This window comes from Lactuca virosa, chromosome 8 (genome assembly GCF_052849685.1).
Source record: "Lactuca virosa cultivar CGN04683 chromosome 8, Lactuca_virosa_CGN04683_v6, whole genome shotgun sequence".
Classification (NCBI taxonomy): domain Eukaryota; kingdom Viridiplantae; phylum Streptophyta; class Magnoliopsida; order Asterales; family Asteraceae; genus Lactuca; species Lactuca virosa.
In genome coordinates, this window is record NC_136433.1 from 291,040,373 (window position 1) to 291,062,414 (window position 22,042).

Genomic DNA, 22,042 nt, shown 5'->3' on the forward strand with positions numbered 1-22,042 from the left:
ATTGCAACTTATATCAGTTCTTTTAGAGTATACTCGGCGTTACAACGAGTCCTTATAACCGAGCAATATGACGTGTTCTCGCCTATGCTTGGCATGATTGTAGTGAGCCTTAAAAATCTTCCAATGCTTCATCAACATCCTAACTAGTGGACAGTTATCACCCACTGTGACTCTTCTGTCAAGGTAGTAGCTATCTACAATAAGTACGGGTGTCAATCCGTATAGATTTGTACATAACGTTCCTCGCTCACTCAGGATTAATGGTTATAGGTTAGTGGTCTTTCGCTAAGCATTAAGCATAGTTGATGAATGAGTCTCATGTAATCCCGAGTTAAACAAATCTATAAGTGTGTGTCTGCCTTAACTACAAGTGTCAATCTTATTAGCCAAAAAATTTGGCCATGTGTAATAACTCTATACGGTTTCTAACGAAAATTCGGCACCCTATGGGCTATAAAATGATTAAAACCATGTTTTAACCAAAATAGAACCAATAATGCCATATATATATATATATATATATATATATATATATATATATATATATATATATATATATATATATATATATATATATATATATTCTCAAAAGAGGTGCATATAAATTTAACTAAACACTTCTTTACTAAACAAATAAATAACAACTTTAGAATTATATAAACAATAAATAACTATTTTAACATTTATATAATAACAAATATCATATATAATGCAAGTCTTCTCTCTCTCTCTCCCCTGCGAAAATATTAAAGAGTTTAAAATGGGGCCATGAATACTAACTTTTAATGTGTGCGTTATCCTTGCGACGTTTAGGTCAAAAATTAGGATCATGTTTGAAACGGAATGAAAAACACTTTGTTTAACGAAAAGTCGAAAGGGATTTGCATATCGGGACGAGCCAGATCTTATCTTGTCTGGAAAAATCACGTCGGAAAACATCCCGGAGCCTCGTCGAAAAACCATTTCCGACGACAAGTTTGCTGGTGATTGGGCGTTTTGGTTGTGATGGATGGAAGGGAGACACTAGGGTACTTGTCGGAGGTGTTAGGATGGTCGACGGGAGCTATGAAGGTGTCTAGAGGGATCATCAGCGGCCGGAGCACGACGGCGGTTGGTCGCCGACGATGGAATCCGAGAGAGAAATAAAGAGATCGGAAAGGAGATAAAAAGGTGAGTGGAGAGAGGGTTGCTCTCTCTCTCTCTCTCTCGCTCTCTCTCTCTCTCTCTATTTATAGAGAGTTTGGAGATATGTGGTCTACCCAATTAATGAAAAGTGGCTCTTCCAGTTTCGCGACATGTGTCACGCCTCAATCCACGTGTAATTTTGACAAAAAACGATATCCTACATTTTTTTTAAAACACTAGTCAATGTCTCAGAAATCACAGTTCAAACTATGAAAAAAAAATATTTACCTAACTTATAGAATAACTATGTAAAATAAGTGTTCGAAGTGTTGTGCTGGGAGATTCCCGGTTCAACAATTCGACTGATTTCCCCAAAAGTGTTATAACTTCATGATACGGAAATTTCGAAAGTAGGATCAAATAATAGAGTAGTTTCTAATTCATAAAATATTTTTGAAACAACTTAATGAAATGCCTAGCTATTCCAACGAACCCTTTGAATATTCATTTGTAGGAAGCCAGTAGTGTGTTGTTTCGTCTTTGTCTACAACGGTGTCACTCTTTTCGGGAAAAATGAGTTTGTTCCAAAATCAAATACTACATTGATTAATGATTATGGGAAAAAATTTAGGATCAATATTCTCTTTTTAAAGTACATTACACAACATTTGAAGTGACGTTTTCAGGCCGTTACAGGCCGCATACTATTATCTGACAGTTCGTTTTCTTTAAATGGTGGTAACTTTTGCATACAAACTCTGTTTTCAACCTTCTTTATATCCACAAAATCGTATTCTCATGCTCTATATAATTAGAGTGTTATTTGTACATAATAATACTTAATACACACATGTTTCTTTTAATGTATCAATTTAATTACTTATGTATTGTGAATAGTTTTTGATTTTCAAAGTTCTATATCCATAGAAGACTTGAGTGGTATGAAGCATGCATTTCGTAGTATAAAAGCATCACTTTCATTCAAATGAATGGAATACATTACATTAGGTTTATTACATTGAGTGTTCGTGGTAGATTGATGGACAAACTTTGACCTAATTTTCTTGGTTCTCACAATCTTCCTGTCCAATTGATTTCTTAATTTTTTATGATGCTCGTGAGCTTTTCAAAAGGTCGGACTTATGGTTAAACGTATAAACATAAACACATCTATAGAAACTCTAAATAGGTATGACGTAGTAATGTTCGACCTCCCGTGTGGCGGATCTAAAGGGTCGACACGCATTAGTGTGTACAAGATCCAAAAAATGTTTTTCTCCATTACATATCCTTGTGAATGGTGATTAAGTCGTCTTGCCAAAAAAACAAGACTCACACACATTGTCCTACCTAAAGTTAAATGATTCCAAGTTCGCTCCAATTGGAGCATAGTGATGCGACTCTTACTTATATGGCCAAGGCAATTATGCCACAAGCGCGTTCTTCTCTAAACTATAAGAGGAATCAATATTTAAGTCAACATTGCTATTATTAGAAACATAAACTAAAATTTCATGAATTTCAATTGCAAGAAGATGTTTTAACATAAACCAACCATCTTTATAAACTAGAACATTACCTTTCCATTATCAAATAAAATTGATATTCATGTTTATACAACGTATAAAATGAAATTACGATTCTAGACATTTTCAAAGAATAATACCAAATAAATCGATCTTTCTTAACTCCACTACTAACCACAAGCTCAAAACTCTATAATCATCCACATATGCTACACTCATACATTCCAATGACTAGGTTTAGCTCTCGATACTTAAAACTTCTTTCTTTCCTATAGATCCTTCAATGTCGTACAAATGTCATGATCACATAATGCATCAAGTATCCATGAATTGGAAGTATTATGCATATCGATTATTTAAGTACTTGATGTAGAGTCAAACTATTTCGACGTTACCATCTCCATGATTTTTCAAGTACTTAGCGCAACTTTGTTTCATATGATCCTTGGCATTGCATTAATTGTAACTTGACTCTTTTGAATCATGGTTCCATGAAATAGATGACACACCAATTCCATCCCCTCATATGGGAGGTTCCAGAAAAAACTGTTCCTTTCCATTTAGGATTTGAATATTTCATCTTCCTTCCACCAATATTCAGATAAGCGATAACTGGAACTGGATAAGAGATCTAACTCCATTTTGTTTTCCATAGTTTGAAGAAGGTTTAAGAATTCCATTAATGTCTTCTCCATACTATTCATATGATAAATCAAGTTGAAATTATCATAAGAACTAGTGAAAGACCCAAGCACAAAATCTATAACAAGACTCACGTCAAGCGCAACATTGATATTCTCGTGTTTATCTATGTAGCTCTCATACAAAAATCTTTCCTTCATCTTAAATTCAATTACGAACTTTTGATGATTTTCAAATCACTCTCGTCTTGCCTTTTGGTGAAACATTTCACTTAATTGAAAATTCATTTCATATGTCCACGTGTTCACAAAAGATCCTTTGGAACATCGAGGACATAAGTATAATGAAGCAAGAGCCTTATTTGACAAATCAACATGTTTATGGGAATAACAACTTATTTAATGTTGACACATTATTGATTTGAGGGATATGATTATCGAGGACATCTTTCCCAATTTTCAATCGAGTAAGATTCCATACCAAATTAGCTATTCTCGATGGAGAACATAGAGAAGCTAGAATTTGAAAGTACACGAGGAGGTAGGAGATGATTTACTTAACCTAAAAGAATGTTTAAAGAAGTCTATCCAATCCTTAATTATTAACGAAATTTGTAACACCTTGTTCCGTATCGTTTCCTAATTCGAGGGCATGACCAATAGATTGGTTATCATAAAGCTATGCGCCATAGGGAAAAAAGAGATTTAGGCCCCTTTGGATATGGATAATATAGATTAGGTGATCTGGGCTTTCGGGTTGTGTTTTTGAGTCCAAGGGCATAACTGTAAAGTGATAGTTTGCGCCTTTTATGAATTTTGGATTTAAGCTCGGGAAGCTTTAAGGCGAAGGAGACTTGATAAAATTATAGAGTTTCTCATTGCCTTTCTGGGGATATAATGAACGCCAAAATCGGACTTAGAATGAAGAACTTATAGCCTTCAGAAGTTTGGTGATTTTAGTCCATGGTCGAGTACGCTGGGTGTATGCTATGAGTATGCTGGGTGTACTGGGTCGAAGTCTGGTCGTGGAGGAAACACACGTAAGTTGGGCGTATGTAGGAGTACACGGGGCATATGCTCATCAAGGGCAAACCCTAATTTTTAGGGTTTTTGGCCTATTTAATCAACTTATGTTGCTTTGAGAGTTTCTGATGACTGACCTCCATCTCTCAAAACCATAAGAACGAAACCCTAGCCCTTATTTGAGTGTTTATGAGCATTTGTTGTAATTTTGAGGTGTTTTTTGATCCTTTGAAGGTGGTGAAGCTTTGGTGGACTTGGAGCTTAAAGATCTAGAATCTTCATCAACTTTGCAAACTATTTGAGTTATAAAGATCCTAATGTGATGGTTGGGTATGATAGATCTAGTTTAGGGCTTGTTTTTATGCTTTCTATGGTCCTTTAAACCATGCTTGAGAATATGAGCTACTCCAAAAGCTAGGGATGGTAGATCTTGGAATTTTTGAGGTCCCTTGTTCATAAAAATGCAATCTTGATGAGTCACCATGGCCCATGGATGAATTAGAGTTACTCTTATGGTTCTTTTTGAGTTTTGGCCCGTATTAATTCATGAAAGAGTGTAAAGTTTCCAAATTTACGTGTTAAGACACCATTTAGGATCAGATCTGAGAGTTTAGCTTAGTGGATTAACTACTTAAGTGCTTAATGTAAGGGTTGGTTATCTATGGAGTACGATGGGCATACCCAGATCGCACGCTGCGCGTTCTAGCCTCGGAGGGAGTACATTGGGGGTAAGTCTGAGAATGTCGGGCGTACTCAGCAACTTGACTTTTTGTTGACTAGTAGGGCTTTAGGCCTTGTTGGGCCAATAATCTTTCTGACTTGGGACATTATTAGGCTTCGTGCCTTCTTGGATTGTGCCCATAATGGACTTTGGGTGCCATTTGGTAGGCCATATTGGGCTTTTGGAACTTTTGGATTGGGCCTTGGTTTTTGGGCCAAGTGAGGAAAGGGTAAAATGGTCTTTTACCAGGGTGTTGGAAAACTGGACTAGGATTCCAAGTTTTGTTGTAGTCCAATTTAGCGCGAGGATTTTCGGATCAGCAGTCCAAGCTTTTATCTGAGATATTCAGCAGCTTGAGGTAAGTTTCCTCACTTTGGTTGGTTGGTCGAAGGCACCAATGTTGTTCCAGGATTTATTATGGTTAGGATGCTAGTTATATGTGTGACTCTTATATGCGCTGTATTTGATATGTATATCAGACGGGGCTCGATGGCAGGCGGGGCCTGTTGACCGTATTGTATGCTATTTGTCTTAGTGATTATTACATGTGTTTATGTGCCTATATGTATACCGGGCGGGGCCTGATGAATGCAATTAGGTGGGGCCCATCTCATATTATTGAAAGATATGTTCCGATCGGGGCTCGATGCCATGCGGGGCCTGATGGTTGTTGGGCTTGGCCCATTGTATGTTTCATATGTATGGTATGAGGTATTTTGGGGAACTGACTAATCTTCGTGCTTACAGTTTTCAGTTTATGTTTCACGTACTTCCGGATCGAAGGGGAAGAGCTCGGGATGATCGCATCGCACACACTAAATTGTTCCACATTTTATTTGAATATGATGTAACTAGATGATTATTGATATACTCTGATTTCATTATGATTTATGAAACATTATGGATGATGGTTTATTTATTATTATTATAAAAAAAAAGTTGGTCTTAAATCTTGGGTCGTTACAAGTTGGTATCAGACCCTTGGTTTGAGGGATTCACGCATACTCTCGAGTGTGTCTGAACTCAAACCGAGGATTTGTATATTTTTCATAAAAGGAATGTTTTATAAAAAGAATTTTCTAACAAAAGAACGGGGTGTGGTCCATGCAATCGACCGAGATCAAGTAAGTTTTCTCAGAATACCCATACATGTTTGTTGTGATTTTATGTTATGAGAATTGCCTGTTAGATTAGGGCTAAGGATCTACTCAAGATTCCATGCTAGGAGAGATGGCTTTATATGCCTGATTGTTTGAGTTTATGGAATTGCATGCTAGAATGGATTTTCAGATGGTTGGATGGATTGGTCTGATATGTGATGCCTCGTAGCCTAGGAGGATTAGATGTTAAGCTGGATTTGGAAATCTGTATTGGTAGAAGTAATTGTTATATGTATGCTTTAAAAATTGTATACGCTTTGGATCATATAGCCCTGGAATGATTGATTTGGCCTTACTTCATGTTCCTCGTTTGGTTGTGGTCCTAGGGTAGAGTCTATTATTCGACAGTCTATTTGATCTTGTATAGTGTATAATATGCATTCATAAAGCAGCCGGGAGTGAGTATGGAAGTCCCTAGCATGGGTTGTAGCAAGTGAGCTTTGGAGGTTCTTTGTTTATTCTATGGCTTGGAGTGTTACTGCATGAATGTTGGTTTCTTTGTGCTTTTTGGGACTCTTGATGATGTGAGTTAACTATTAATTGAATATGTTAAGTCACGTGGTGTATGGGTTAAATAATCTCAGAGTGATTTGACCCTACTCCGCAGCTCTCGTTTGAGTCTAACCATTGTAGGGATATGTCTTTTACTCAAAGGATTATCTAATCTTTGTTTCACTTGATTGTATTAATGAAGTAATTAACTGACATTATTGGGAGTTCTTCAGCAGCTGATGGCAGGGTGAGGTCGGGAACCTAGGATGTGTTGTAGTGAGTTGGATGCGCTGTTTAGCAGAGATTTGGGGTATCAGTTTGAGAAGGTGACTTGGAGGATTCGGGATAATTCTTGAGGAAATTATGGATAGGTGTGGAAGGTAGTATTGGATCCGTATTACTGAAAGCACAGGATCTATACTCGAATCGAGGGGAGTCACGGAGAATCTAGGAAGCCTATGGATGAGGATTCTTTGGGTATGTTCTGATCATTTGTGTATGGTTTCTTTTTAGTATGGTGATGAGTACTCGTGGAGGAGGATCTGTTTCGCGCTCAGGTACTGGTGCTGAGACGATAGGTGAGCGGATGCGGAAATTTATCTCGTCGGATATCACCCGCGATATTTTGGAGCAGACTCATGTGATGTTTGGTACCATCAAGGAAGGGATTATGGAACTCTTGGATGATCATTTCGCTGCTTTTAGGGCTGAGATTGCAGCAAGACGGTTGGGGGCCCATCGATAACTCAAGGCTTGTGGAGCCCTAGAATCTTGCTGGGAGTAAGATCCTGTTGCTATCTCTTGTCATGAGGGATCAAAGGTAGATTATGCATCATATCTTCCGGGGGATCGAATCCATGATTGGATTGCCACTGAGGTTTCGCGAGGCTTACGCAAGGAGTTACCTGACATTATTGGTTGTATCACTGACAGACTGGTAGCCAGGTTCGAGGATCGGATCTCGGCACTTCAGGAAGTTGATGGGATGGTCGACATGACTCGAGAGCAGGAGCTTAGTTTGGAGAGGCAACTAGGAAAGAGGAAGCGGACTCATGATCCGACTCTGCTAGCATCATCTGAGCAGTTTGATGTTGTCATGTTTTGTGATGGAGATCTGAAGGGCCACGAAATTTGTACTAAGGGTGGAGGAACCCATGAGCGTGTGCGCAACAAGTCTAAATATGGAAGGTACGAATGGAAGGGCCACCATCACCAAGAATGCACCCTGGGAGTAGAATTGTGTTATCGTTGTCATCATCCTAGTCATATCAGGGAAAATTGCCCACATTTAGTGGTTGGGGCGGCTCAGGTTCCATTGCAGGTGCTTCCGCGGGAAGGGGTAGCAAAACCTTAAGACGTTGTGGGTATGTATCGTATTCTTCTCTTTCATGCTTTAAATCATTATGCTTATGATCCCGTGTTAATGTATATGAAATGTTATGCGCTGGTTATCTAAGAATAGAACTCTTGTATGAGTAATGTAGTTATTTTTATCCAGAAAGTTGTCATATACCATTTTGCATGTCGTAGGATGTGTTTAGAAGAGGCGTGAGTATTCTGCATGGGAGGGCAGCAGCCGGTCAGATCTTTTGTGGTATAACCGAGAATATAAGGATTCCTCAAGGTAGGCATTCCGTATTTGAATGCAGAATGTGTAGGGGTGTTCATGGTTTTGAGGTAGTTAGGAATTTGTTCGATTATGGGTGTAAGATCTGTAATGCCTTCGGAGCAAGGTCAGTTGCAGGTTACATGGGAATGATCACCCGCTCTTGGAATATATAAGCGCTAGGTTTGGCTGGTCAAGGAAAGCTAGTTGTTGCAAAGCTCAGGTTGCCGACTACTACCATTAGTAGGGATTGAACAGTGGTAATGCATTACTCTTAATTATTAGGAATGTGTTGCTCGCATGGGTTATTTTAGTCATTAGGATTTTATGCAGAAATCAAATGGTATCTTTTGACAAACTTTGAGTACATCGATCCTTCGGCAGATGGGTTGTTGAATTGATGATTCGTCCGTTCCGGTTAGGGGTTGTAGTTCTATGCCACGAGCCGAGGTGGCTTAAGGATTTGGGGTTGTATCATGGGAAATACATGGGATTATTAAGCTCATTGAGAATTCGGGAAGTGTACATTTGGTTTTGAAGCATGTGTACGGTCACTAAGGTTGGCTAGTAATAGAATGCTACTTCTTGTAAGCCCTAGTTGTTAAAAGTTGGAATCGTTAGGTTGTGGGATGGATTGGGAATCCACCAAATTGTTTCTGGATTAGAAGAGTGCAATCGAATCCAAGTGGGGGAGGATCGTTGGTCTAAGGGTGCACAAGAATGGATATTCAAGTTTCTTTGTGCATCAGTAGTGACACATGGTGGGTATGTAGATGGACCCAGGTTGAGGGTTGTGTTAGAGCCTATCTCCATGTTCATGTCAGATTAGGGCTTCGGGTTTCGAGTTAGAACCTTAACATTTGATTGGGTATAGTCGGAAGCGGGTTCGACTTATAATGATTATGGTTGGTTTGGTAGATAGACTGTAAAACCATGGGTTGGGTCTATGGTAGTATGGAAGTGTTGTAAGACTACGAGGTAGTCGTAGCATTCACGAGGTTGGTAGGATGATGTAGGAATGTTGTAAGACTACGGGTATCTGTAGCACACATAAGGATGATAGGCTATCAGGGAAGTGTTGTAAGTATGCGATGGGATCATGGCGTTCACCAGAATAAGGTAAGCCATTATGGGAATGGTCGTGAAACTGAGGAATGATTAGGGCATGCTCGGGTCAAGGCTAGACAATATTATCGGAAGATTACTCATAGTTGATATGAGGATCGTTGAAACCGAGGCAAGGTTACGCCTGTACAACACTCGATTGGGTGAGATCGTTGGGCGAGGCTCGTTCGATTGTGCAGTTCGAGTGAGACCCATGGGCAAGGCCCGTATAATTAAGATGGTACGAGAGAGGACCCGTGGAGATTGGTTAGGGAAAGGTATTGGATTATGTTTGGAGTGGGACGATTCTGCGGTCAGTAATTGGTATTTGTATGATGTGTAGGCTAAGGTAGCCTCTATTAGTTAGACTCTCAGTAGGAGCCTAGTGATTGGGTCAGGAGTGAGGTTGTCAATTTCAGCGGTAGATTGGGGATTTTATATTTCAGTTTAATGAAAGGTCGTCGTGGAATCAAAATATTTTGGATAAAATACAAGTGTAAGATCTTTAGATTTCAGGATATGGGTCGTCTATCAGGTTGAAAAATGGGTGGGACTAGCATTGAGAGTTGAAAGATCGTTTTATCATCAATTTATGGTTAAGGAATCTATCAGTCAAAGGTATCAATTGGATAGTACATGATGAAAAGGACGTATTTTAGTTTAGATTGCAGTATGGGGTCCTAGTGGTTATGTTCAGGATGGCCTTACTTGTGTGGAGGTCAGGCAAAGTTTTGGGGGTTTCAGAAATATAACAATGAGGTGTTGGTTCGATGGTTAAAGGATCAATGATTTGTTCATCATTAGTAGTGTGAGTTCTAGAAAGGCTAGGGTTCGATGGTAGCCTTGGAGGGTCGCTAAGGGTAAGAGACAACCTTTCTGGTGATTCGGGGAAATCAGGAGGTACTGGTCGAAGCATTTGGGTTCCAGGAGGATGGTTAGGATGTGATTTCGAGGACGAAATCTAATTTAAGTAGGGGAGAGTTATAACACCCTGTTCCACATCGTTTCCTAATTCGGGGCGTGACCCGAAGATTGGTTATCATAAGCCTATGGGCCTTGGGGAAAGAGAGATTTAGGCCCCTTAGATGTTGATAATATAGATTAGGTGATCAGGGAGTTCGGGTTATGTTTTAGAGCCCAAGGGTATAACCGTAAAGTGATAGTTCAGGGCTTTTATGAATTTTGGATTTAAGCTCGGGAAGCTTTAAGACGAAGGGAAAGTTGATAGAATTATAGAGTGTCTCATTGCCTTTTCGGGGATATAAAGAACGTCAAAATCAGACTTAGAATAAAGAAGTTATGGCCTTTAGAAGTTTAGTGCTTTTAGTCAATGGCCGAGTATGTTGGGCGTACGCTATGTGTATGCTGGGTGTATTGAGTTGAAGTCTGGTCGTGGAGGAAACCCACATACGCTGGGCGTACGTGGGAGTACGCGGGGCGTGCGCTCATCTGGGGCAAACCTTAATTTTTAGGGTTTGTGACCTATTTAATCAACTTATGTTGCTTTGGGAGTTTCTTATGACCAACCTCCATCTCTCAAAACCCTAAGAATGAAACCCTAGGCCTAATTTGAGTGTCTGTGAGCCTTTGTTGTGATTTTGAGGTGTTTTTGGATCCTTTCAAGGTGGTGAAGCTTTAGTGGACTTGGAGCTTGAAGATCTAGAATTTTCATCAACTCTACAAGCTATTTTAGGTATAAAGATCCTAACATGATGGTTCCTTATGATAGATCTAGTTTAGGGCTTGTTTTTATGCTTTTTATGGTCCTTTAAGCCATGCTTGAGAGTATGAGCTACTCCAGAAGCTTGCGATGGTAGATTTTGGCATTTTTTAGGTCCCTTGTTCATACAAATGCCATCTTGATGAGTCATCTTGGCCCATGCATGAGTTAGAGTTACTCTTATTGTTCTTTTTGAGTTTTGGGCCCCATTAAGTCATGAAAGAGTGTAAAGTTTCCAACTTTATGTGTTAAGACACCATTTAGGATCAGATCAGAAAGTTTGCCTTAGTGGCTTAACCGATTAAGTGCTTAATGGAAGGGTTGGTTTTCTATGTAGTACGTTAGGTGTACCCAGCACATATGTTGCGCATACTGGCTCCGGAGGAGTACACTGGGCATAAGTCTGAGTACGTCGGGCATACTCAGCAGCTTGACTTTTTGTTGACTTTCGCATTTTTAGCCCATATGTGGACTAGTAGGGATTTGGGCCTTGTTGGGCCAATAATCTTTTTAACTTAGGACATTATTAGGCTTCTGGCCTTCTTGGATTGGGTCCATAATGGGCTTTGGGTGCCATTAGGATTTTGGGCCATATTGGGCTTATGGAACTTTTTGATTGGGCCTTGGTTTTTGGGCCAAGTGAGGAATGGGTAAAATTGTCTTTTACCCTGAGTGTTGGACAATTGGACTAGGATTCCAAGTTATGGGTTGTGGACCGATAATTAATTGGATATTATTTGATGGTGGTATGCGGGGATTTCTAGATCAGCAGTCCGAACTTTTATCTGAGATATTCAGCAGCTTGAGATGAGTTTCCTCACTGTTCTTGGCGGGTCGAAGGCATCGCCGACCCATGATTTATTATGGTTAGGATGCTAGTTGTTTGTGTGACTCTTACATGCATTGTATTTTCTATGTATACCGGGCAGGGCCCGATGCCAGGCGGGGCCTGATAAGTGTATTGTATGCTATTTCTCTTTGTGATTATTGCATGTGTTTATGTGCTTAAACGTATACAGGGCGGGGCCTGATTAATGCGATGATGTTGGGCGCATGCCATATTATTGACAGATCTGTTCCGAGCGGGGCTCGATGCCGGGCAGGGCCCGATGGTTGTTGGGCTTGGCCCATTGTATGTTTGATATGTATGGTATGAAGTATTTTGGAGAACTCACTAAGCTTCGTGCTTACGGTTTTTAGTTTATGTTTCAGGTACTTCAGGATCGAAGGGGAAGAGCTCGGGATGATCGCATCGCACACACTACATTGTTCCATATTTTATTTGACTCTGATGTAACTAGATGATTATTGATATACTCTCATTATGGTTTTTATGAAACGTTTTGGATGAGGGTTTATTTATTATTATAAAAAAAATTGGTCTTAAATCTTGGGACGTTACACAATTTTATATTAAGGATAGGATACACATTTTCAATTCGTAATATGATGAGAATGTCGTAACCACATCTTGAATCTATTTTAGGTAGGTAAAGCACTTTACCAATTCCAATCACAATGAAACTTGTAGATCTCTTGAGATTCATTGAACTATTAATGATATGTTAATCTCAGATTATCTTACATTTGTGACTGAGATACCGAAGATCACAAAAAATATGTGAATAACCATGCAACATGCATGACACCCTCGTTCTCATTTATGATCTCACATTGGTGTGTTGGTTATCCATACGCTCAATCAACAATCATAAACTCGTGTTGTTCCGTTATTTCTACTGTGTAGTCCCAAATTAGTGTCTCAGTTAACCACGTACGCTCCACTAACGACTCACAAAGAAACGATATGCATTTTCATGGATTAGAATACAAGTTCACATTTTTCTAGAGTGAGATTTTTATATGTTCTAGTACTTTATGTTATGCTTTTAACGAGATTTACGTTCTATCTAAACCTTTTCGGCTAACGAAAATCTACCACACTAAAAAGTGGTGAGTGAAAACGATAGTCATTTAACGATCATTTTATATGTCATTTCCTTATATACCTTTCTTATAGTATGACTTCATTAGTAAGGTCTACTATTGGTTTGACTGACGAGTTATTAATGTTTTATATATAGTATTATATATTTTTATAAATATATGTAATGGTGTATTGATAATCTTGTTATCCCTGACTAATTTTAATAAAATGTTTAAATTAAATAATTACACATAATAATAAAATATATCATTAATTAAAAACTACAGTCAAACATGATAATTAAAGAAATTAATTAATTACTAAACTGCTAGTCATCGAGGTTCGATATGTATGCATTTTCAAGATGTTCGATAAGATCCGTTCGAAGGTTGTTGTTTACTAAGAAGGTTGAAGATGATAATTAAGAAAATGTGTGTACGGTTTCAAAATGTCATACGCATACAGGTAAATTTCTTAAAAATTTGAAAATATAGTTTGTTAAGAGGGTCGCGACTTCTCTATGCCACCGAGGCATAGAAATTGTGGATACCGACTACACGGGAATGTGCTTAAGGTTATTTTATTTCCATGTTGAGCATTTTGACATTAATTTGTAAAGAACATATATTGTTTTTGTGAGTTGTTGAGTGCTCCAATATTAGCTATTTCCATTCTTATTAATATCTACATCACACTGTAACTCGATCCATTCCTCAATGATTTAATGAACCTCAAGGTATTCCACATCCACAAAGAGGGGGATTTTGATCAACCATTTAATCACTTATTTTATGACAAAAGTAATCAAACACCCAATATAACAAACCCAAACATAAATAAATCGAGTTTATATATTAAAGATTTCACAAACCATAATACATATTTAAATGTTGATGTTTATACAGAATTACAACCATAAAAATATATAGATTGTGGCCTGTAAATTGCAATGTTTTAAAAGAGAAATTGTTTTGGTACGAGTCTATCTTGAGAATACAACAATGAATTTAAGAAGAAAGTCTTGAATATATGGAAATTCTAAATGCTTCCTTGATTTCCAATAAAAACAAGATAGAAAGAAAGTTGTGTTTTTGTGTTTATTTATCAACCCTCAATTTGTCAATTAATCATTTATTTATAGGTTGTCAAATATCATTTAAAATTGTCAACCATCATACATGCTTAAAAACCGAAATTAACTGCCAATTAACTATCAATCAGTTAATTAACAATTAACGGATTTATAAATTAATAAATCAATTTCCGAATTTATTAATAAAAATTAATTAATTAGTCAACAAGAGCCTAATCTAAGACTAATTTAATAATCCAATCAATTTCAGAATTTATTAATTCAGCCTAAAGATTTTAAACTTTTGATACAATATATATAAATCCCTTGCAAATAATTGCATACCAATCACAAGTGTACAATCATAAAAAGTTGAAAGCTAACTGTAATATTATTGCACTCGTATTTTCGTAATAAAACTTATATGGTAAACTAATTTTTGTCCATACTACTTTGTTTATTGGATTTTGATATCGTGGATTTGGTGGTTTTCGGTTTCTTATGATCACCCCTACACCGCATAATACAAGGATATGGTTGGACGGCAGAACATGGAGAAAAATATGATAGAAGAAAAAACATTGTTTCTCTCCTCTCTAAATATCGTAAATCATCGGGCTTTTGAGACAATTTCATGGCAACTTGCCGTTCTATACCATAATGTATTTTATAAAGTGACATTTCATCTCTTATCATATTTCCATTTATTTTGTTTATTTGTACTGTGTGACAACAATATGCTCAGCCGAAATTCACATCTCATTGCCTAATGTACGGATGTTGTTGGTAAGAACATGGGGAACACCGAGGAAGTTGAAATGATTGGTTATATCCTTTCTAAATGTGGCATATGGCATATATTTGGTCCATTCATTGCTACAATTGTTGCTAATTCTCTAGACAATATATGGTTAAATGTAATAATCAATAGCTTATTTTCATTGATTTGTTTGTTATGATATTACATTTTATTTCTTCCTTACATAGCAACAGTGTAATTTGAAAACAAAAGAGGATTACCTATAGAAATTTCATTTATTTTAAGGTTATATCTAAGTAGAATTTTTTAGAATATAATTCGCTAAAAAGAAAATTGTTAACGCACAATCTTATAGTTGCTTAATTTTTTGTTTCAAAAGATATTATACTAATAGAATAATGAAGGTGCATTATTATAATTGAAACAATTGATGTTATAATACATAAATAAATATAAATAAGTTAGTGTTTTTTGTTTTTTGTGGTAATATTTAAGTAAAATTGTAAAAACTCCAAACAGAAAACATGAGTGAAGTTGGATGATATCTTTTGTAATTAATGTCATGTGTATCTCTCAACTGCATCCAAACAAGATCCCCGAATCCAAGAGCGCTAAAAGAGTTACGTATTTTACAATTTATATTTTTCAGAAACATTGTATCTGTGTTTCTTGAAGATAAACAATTAAAAATAATAATAATAATAATAATTATCCGTTATATTTACTTATTTTTTTGATTTACACTAATTTGTTATTAGGTGGCGGGCTGATTCACGAATGTAACTAGGCCTTGGGGTTCCTTTCGAGTTCCATCCTTGGACGGAATGTTATGTACAACCTTTTAAATGGAATGAAAGATGGAATTTCAAAAGCACAATGGAATTAAAATCAAAGAGCAATAATGAATTAAATAGGCAAAATTATAAATTTGGTTTGCTAAAAGTTGTGGATAGGGATTAAAAAGTTTACAATTTTTATGGAAGGTCAAAACACAGAAGTGTCAGTAGTTTTGGTATCTAAAACAATTAGAAATATTTTTTTACCCTTTTAATTTATTCTTTACGTTTCTAAACAAATTTTTAATAATTAATAATTTATAAATATAAATTGAATTAGGTGTCATCCCACCCTACCCCCTTCTCTCCTTTCTTAGACCTATGAAACTTCACGATCGGCCACCATATCGTCGACCACCTATGGGCCACTATTAGAAACCATCAATCAATAAATATATATATATATATATATATATATATATATATATATATATATATATATATATATTAGGTTATAATCCGTGGAATCCACGGTTGACAAAGTAAAATAACATATATAATATAAAAATAATAATCATTAAAAATAGATTTACATAGATTGATTTTTATGAAAAGTTTAATGTGTTAACCGATTGTAACCTCCATAATTGTCAAAGATTTTGGCTAAAACAACAAAACTTCAGTTCTCATAAGCTTTTATATATAGCAACCTATTTTCCAAAAATCATTTTTTTAGATAAAAAAAACACTCTGTGCTTTCATCATAGTTCATTGCTAATATCATGTAGTAATTAATATGTATGACAAAAATGTAGGTTGGAATGTCTTTAGCACAAATAAGAGAGTTTGGTTTTGTACTTCTCAGTAGTGTTTCTAATCTTTATCTCGTTGCGGGTTGTTTAATGGAAAAATATATTATTACATAAGGGAAAAAATTTATTCACAGAATGACATAAATTGTAAACGATGTTACAAAAAAGGTCCTTGTCATCAGAATAGTGATATTGAAAGTATCGCAATTTTCCGTGTAAATGGTCGACTTTCTATAAAAATGTCAATGTACTAAGAAAAAGTTACAGGAAATGTACATTAAAAAAAAGATACAAAAACTTTCAGAAAGCGTAAAAAAACATTTACAGAGAACATACAAAGTATTATGACAAATGCCAATGTACAACAGTATTTTTTCAAAATTGAAAAAATCAACGGGCCAAAAATGTAATTTATGTATGTTATATTTCTATCTTTACAAAAAAAAAAAAAAAAAAAAAAAAAAAAAAAAAAGAACGAAGAAGAAGAAGAAGAAAAAAAAACTTAGAATTGAATTTTGTTTAGTTTATTGATGCTTATACGAAATGTCTTCACTACTTTGGTTCTTGCAAACATTGGGATGTTGATTTATCTCCACTGCCCATACACTAACCACATTGATATTTTGCTGGCATCTGTTTTATTAGTTGTCATTGCCAAGACAATTGTAATCTCTAACGACAAAGGTTTTGGCTACAACAAAACTTCAGTTCTCGTAAGGTTTTATACATAGCAACCTACTATTGAAAAATCATTTTTTTAAATAAAAAAAAACACTCTTTGATTTCATCATAGTTCATTGCTATTATCATGTTCTTATGTAGTAAGTAACATGTAAGAAAAAAATGCAAGTTGGAGAAACAGAAGGGTAGAACGGATAATTTTAAGGGTAGTAATGATAACATATATTTTAGTTATTTTATGTCACTTTGTTTGCATTAATTTGATTTACTGCATGTGACTCGTAAACAATATAAAGCAAAAAGTACAAGTTTTTTCTTTTTAAAAAATAATAATAAATACATATTCAAAAACAATTAAATAACTTTTCAACTTTATAACAACTTGAATATAGTAACTAAGTAAAAATAAAGTTGTACATAGCTTGATTAAAGTAAATGAAGTAAAAAATGAAGTTGTGCAAGAATAATAGTTATGGTAATAAGAATAAAGTTGTCCTTTATTTTATTAAATAAATATTAAAAATAATATATGGAAAAACTTGCATTTCATTTTATACTTTAGCATGATACAGATCCATAAATTTCCAAAACCATTGTGAATTGCTTCTAAGTAAACCTATCCAGAACACCCTCCCTTCACTCTTGAATTAAGAAAACTTAATCCAACCTGTATGATAATAAAAAATCAAATCATAAAGAATGTTACAAATTTTAAAAGGGTATTATTTAATTATGACAGAAAATGGCCCAAAATATGAGAAAAATGAAGAAATAAGACCTTGATGTTACTGTGCCTTGGCATCACACTTGTGTTCAACCTGTCATCTTAAAATTATTTCGTCTCGTCTCCTATTTTGTGAAACATCATGACCAAAGATTAAAATGATTTTGATTACAGCAATTAAGAAATATAAGATAGCAACTGAACTTGACTATTTCATACCTGAATGTACCTTAAAAACATGTTTATGTGCTTATCTGATTGGGAGTCATATCCAAGAGCATTCCTTTTATTTCAAGTTCAAACAAAACGAAAACTTCAAATGTTAAGAAAAAAATCAAATTATGGCTCAAAATAATACGCATATACAAAAAATGGTGGGTCTGGTAAATATCAAAACAACATATGTGATCAGTACATGTTGCATAACTTTTAACATCAATAAAAATATCCCAATAACTGAAAATTGATAGAGAAAACGAAATAAAAACAAATGGTCTGTTTATAATTAACTTTGAACTTTCTATTGTCATCAAAATTGTAAAGAACCAAACAGACGATGAAAGAGTTATTTGAATGTGAAGTTAGGAAAAGATAGTTGTTGAAAAAACAGAGGAGTTTTTTTCGATGAAGTCATGTCACAAGATGAAAAAACATGATGCAAAAAGATAGAATCTGAAACATATCTGACTTTGTTCCAGGAGCTGGTTGCTAGTGCGTAGAAAATGAGGGGATGATATTATCTATACCCTAATCGCATAAGAATACTTCACATAGATTTAGGGATAAAAATCAATTTAGTGCTAAAACTAAAAATCAATGTCGTCTCCTTCCATTTTTTCTTAAGTAAGTCATGGAGATTGTTCGTTGGTGGTGGTTGCAGTGGATGGTGGTGATGATGACATAGCAATGGTGGAAGTGTAGCAGTGGTGGTGAGAGATTCCTATACGTGATAATTATAGGACTTAACATTCAAATATGGATTATATTTGATTGAGATAATGGTCAAAGATTTTTAGCTGATTTTATAGGATTGATTAAACCTTAATTTCAAATTTCCAATTCAAAAGTATATAGGATGAGATTCAAATTTCCGAGTCAGGAGAGGGTATAAGATGGGCGGGAAAACAAGTAACTTATAGTCTAGAAAAATGTCATGTGGCAAAGCAAGGATCTAAAAAGAGGACATGTGGCAATTTAGGTTTCATTTATTAGAGAGGTATATATATATATATATATATATATATATATATATATATGTATATATATATATATATATATATATATATATATATATATATATATATATATATGAAAAACTTCGATAGAGAACCATTATTAATCAAGGAACCAATCTAAAACGTCGAAATTTAAAGTGATCAACGGCAAAAAGAAGGGTTGTAAACTTTTATAATGGATGCACATGTACCGGATTATAACATAACCCAATTCCTTTTTTTATTTTAAAATTTTTTTTAGGCCAAGTTTTTTATCGAAAAAAAAAACCCGAATATACCGTTGTTCACGATTTTTCGTCCTCTTTCCATAAAGATCCATGATGATATATAAAAAACAAACTTTTCTTTTTCGAAAAAACCCACTTAATTTTTTTAGTTTTTTCAATATTTAAGTTTATTTTTATCAAAAAAAAACTAATTATACCAAAAATATTAATTTTTTTGTACTCTATTAATAAACATTAACACCGACTAAAAAAAATATCTCGAACAGTATAGATTCACACTGTGAATCTAAACTGTAAATATTTTAATTTTTAACATTCACAATACTAAACGAGATATCTACCTAAGCTTATATATAGAACCCTCCAAACTGTGTATTCTTGATCCATATATATCAAAACTAATCATGATATCTCGTTTACTATTTTTTCTTAATCAAGTGACATACTAAACCGATCGAATTTATGTTTTGTTTTTCTTCATTGTGTCTAAGAACTTAAAACATTAAAAGTCATGACCATTTAATGAGTCCTACTAAATTTTAAGTGAAAACTAACAGAATAAAATATAAAACAAAGAACATGCAATAACTCAAACAAGTTTTTCACAAATCATTCGATATAGTTTTTTAATTGAAGGACAAAACTTTTGAATTATATTCGTTAAAAAATTTTGATTTTTTACTTTCCCTATAAACTTCAATGATGTTTTGTGATAAAAAGATATATAATTGATCTTTTTTCATTCCATAGTTTAACTCAATTCAATGGTTTTCTGTTAAAACAATGTTAAGAGAAAATAAAACAGTATTTGTTTTGTTTAAAACTTCGTCATTTAAAAGGTTCTATACCTAAGCTTAGGTACCTAACAGCCACATATTCACTTTTCCCATGTATATATATATATATATGGTTAGATTATAATGTGGATGACATCTATTGTGTGGATGTAGAGATGAATATGGACCAATGGTTTTGCTTATTTTAAGAAATTGATTTACCAATATTATTAATTTAAAGAAAATAAAATATATGTCATTTAATTAAAAAAAATGGTAATATTGTACATTTGCATTATCTTCAATTTAGGAAACATAAAATTTTATTGATGAAATTTTCGGAATTTAAGGGATATTTGGTACTTTTTATTTTGAATTCTTGATTTTTTTTTAATTAATTCAATTTTAATCCTAACGTTATTTTTAATTTTACCCGATTTTTATTCTTCCAGAATGACTTTCTAATAGAATGATATTCTATGAGAATGTTAGAATACAAATTTTGCAGAACAACATTGCATTTGAATAACATAGCATTTGAAAGGTTAAAATGTTAATGTAAAAGATATATTCTTGTAGAATCTAGTTACACTTTTATACGAATGAAAATAAAAGTATAATTATAAAGTGCAATACATCAAATGAATAAAAAAATCTTAAAAAAAAACATTCTTGCAATTCTTGAAGAATCCCCATCTGTTCTTAGTTTGTTTCCAGTATTTATGTAATGTACACGTAAAAAAGATTCATCTTTTAAATAATACCGTGTTATTGACCTGCAAGCAGAATAATAGGCATTCTGTGAGAATCTGGGAATTACATAAAACACGTGTTCTTAATATCATATTCTGTTAGAATGTAAAGCAAATTCTAGGTGAAATCCAAAAGATGTTAAATGTTTAAAGAGCAAATACTTTAAAATGAAATTTGATCAAATGTGATAACACCATTGACCACGATTTGCATTTGTTTTTATTATTTAAGAATAAAACACTTAACTTGTTGCTAATATTATATGCTTAGGCTTGAGTCGGTTGCTTCTATCCTAAAATCATCAATCTGAATTGAATTAGATTCTAAGTTCCATTAAGTACAGACTAATAAAGTAAGTGGAAACCAGAAGCAAGATAATTTGGTGAAAGACCACTAAACATAAGGTCATAAACTTAAGGAAAGAGGAGATATTGATGCAGATTACACCCATGAGAGTTCATCATTACATTCCTAAAGAATATTATTTGTAACATCACTGAAACAGAAAAATGAAACTTACAGCCCATTATATCTTGTAAGTTGTTAAATAAGAGCATCTTTCTTTTCTTCAGAACTGTCATTGGTAAAGGTAATAGCAATAACTCAATAAGGTTTTTACAATTACAAATATTTATAGTAGGTATCATCTAAATTTATAGGGAAATGCCAAATAGTGTTGTTAAAGTTCTTGGGCAAAAGAGGGAATATAATTCTACATGAGATAAAGAGAACTGAAGGTTTAATGTGTTTGACAAGCAATGAAATTGATAAGAGAACATCGGTGCCTGCTTCTTCAAGGATCTGATGAATGTAGTAAAGAAATCCAATGATGACAGAGAAGTAAACAAAAAATTGACAAAATAGTTTGGATTTAATTCTAAAACCCTAATTACAAGGTGAAAACTAGGGATATAAGATTGATTTTGTTACCTGTTGAAGTAATTGATGATCGACTCCAACAAACAATGTATTCTTGACTCTTGATTAAAAAATATCATACCAGTTTGCACCTTTGGTTATAGCTTCAGTCGGGTGAAGCATCAAGCATGATCGATCTGAATAAGTTCTGGTTCATGAGGTATTTAGGGTAAAGTGTAGTCTGGCTCACTAGGGCAGCGGCCTGAAAGGACTCAGTGGCTGTCGGCGTATCAGCACCTATAATTGACATTACATCACAATCT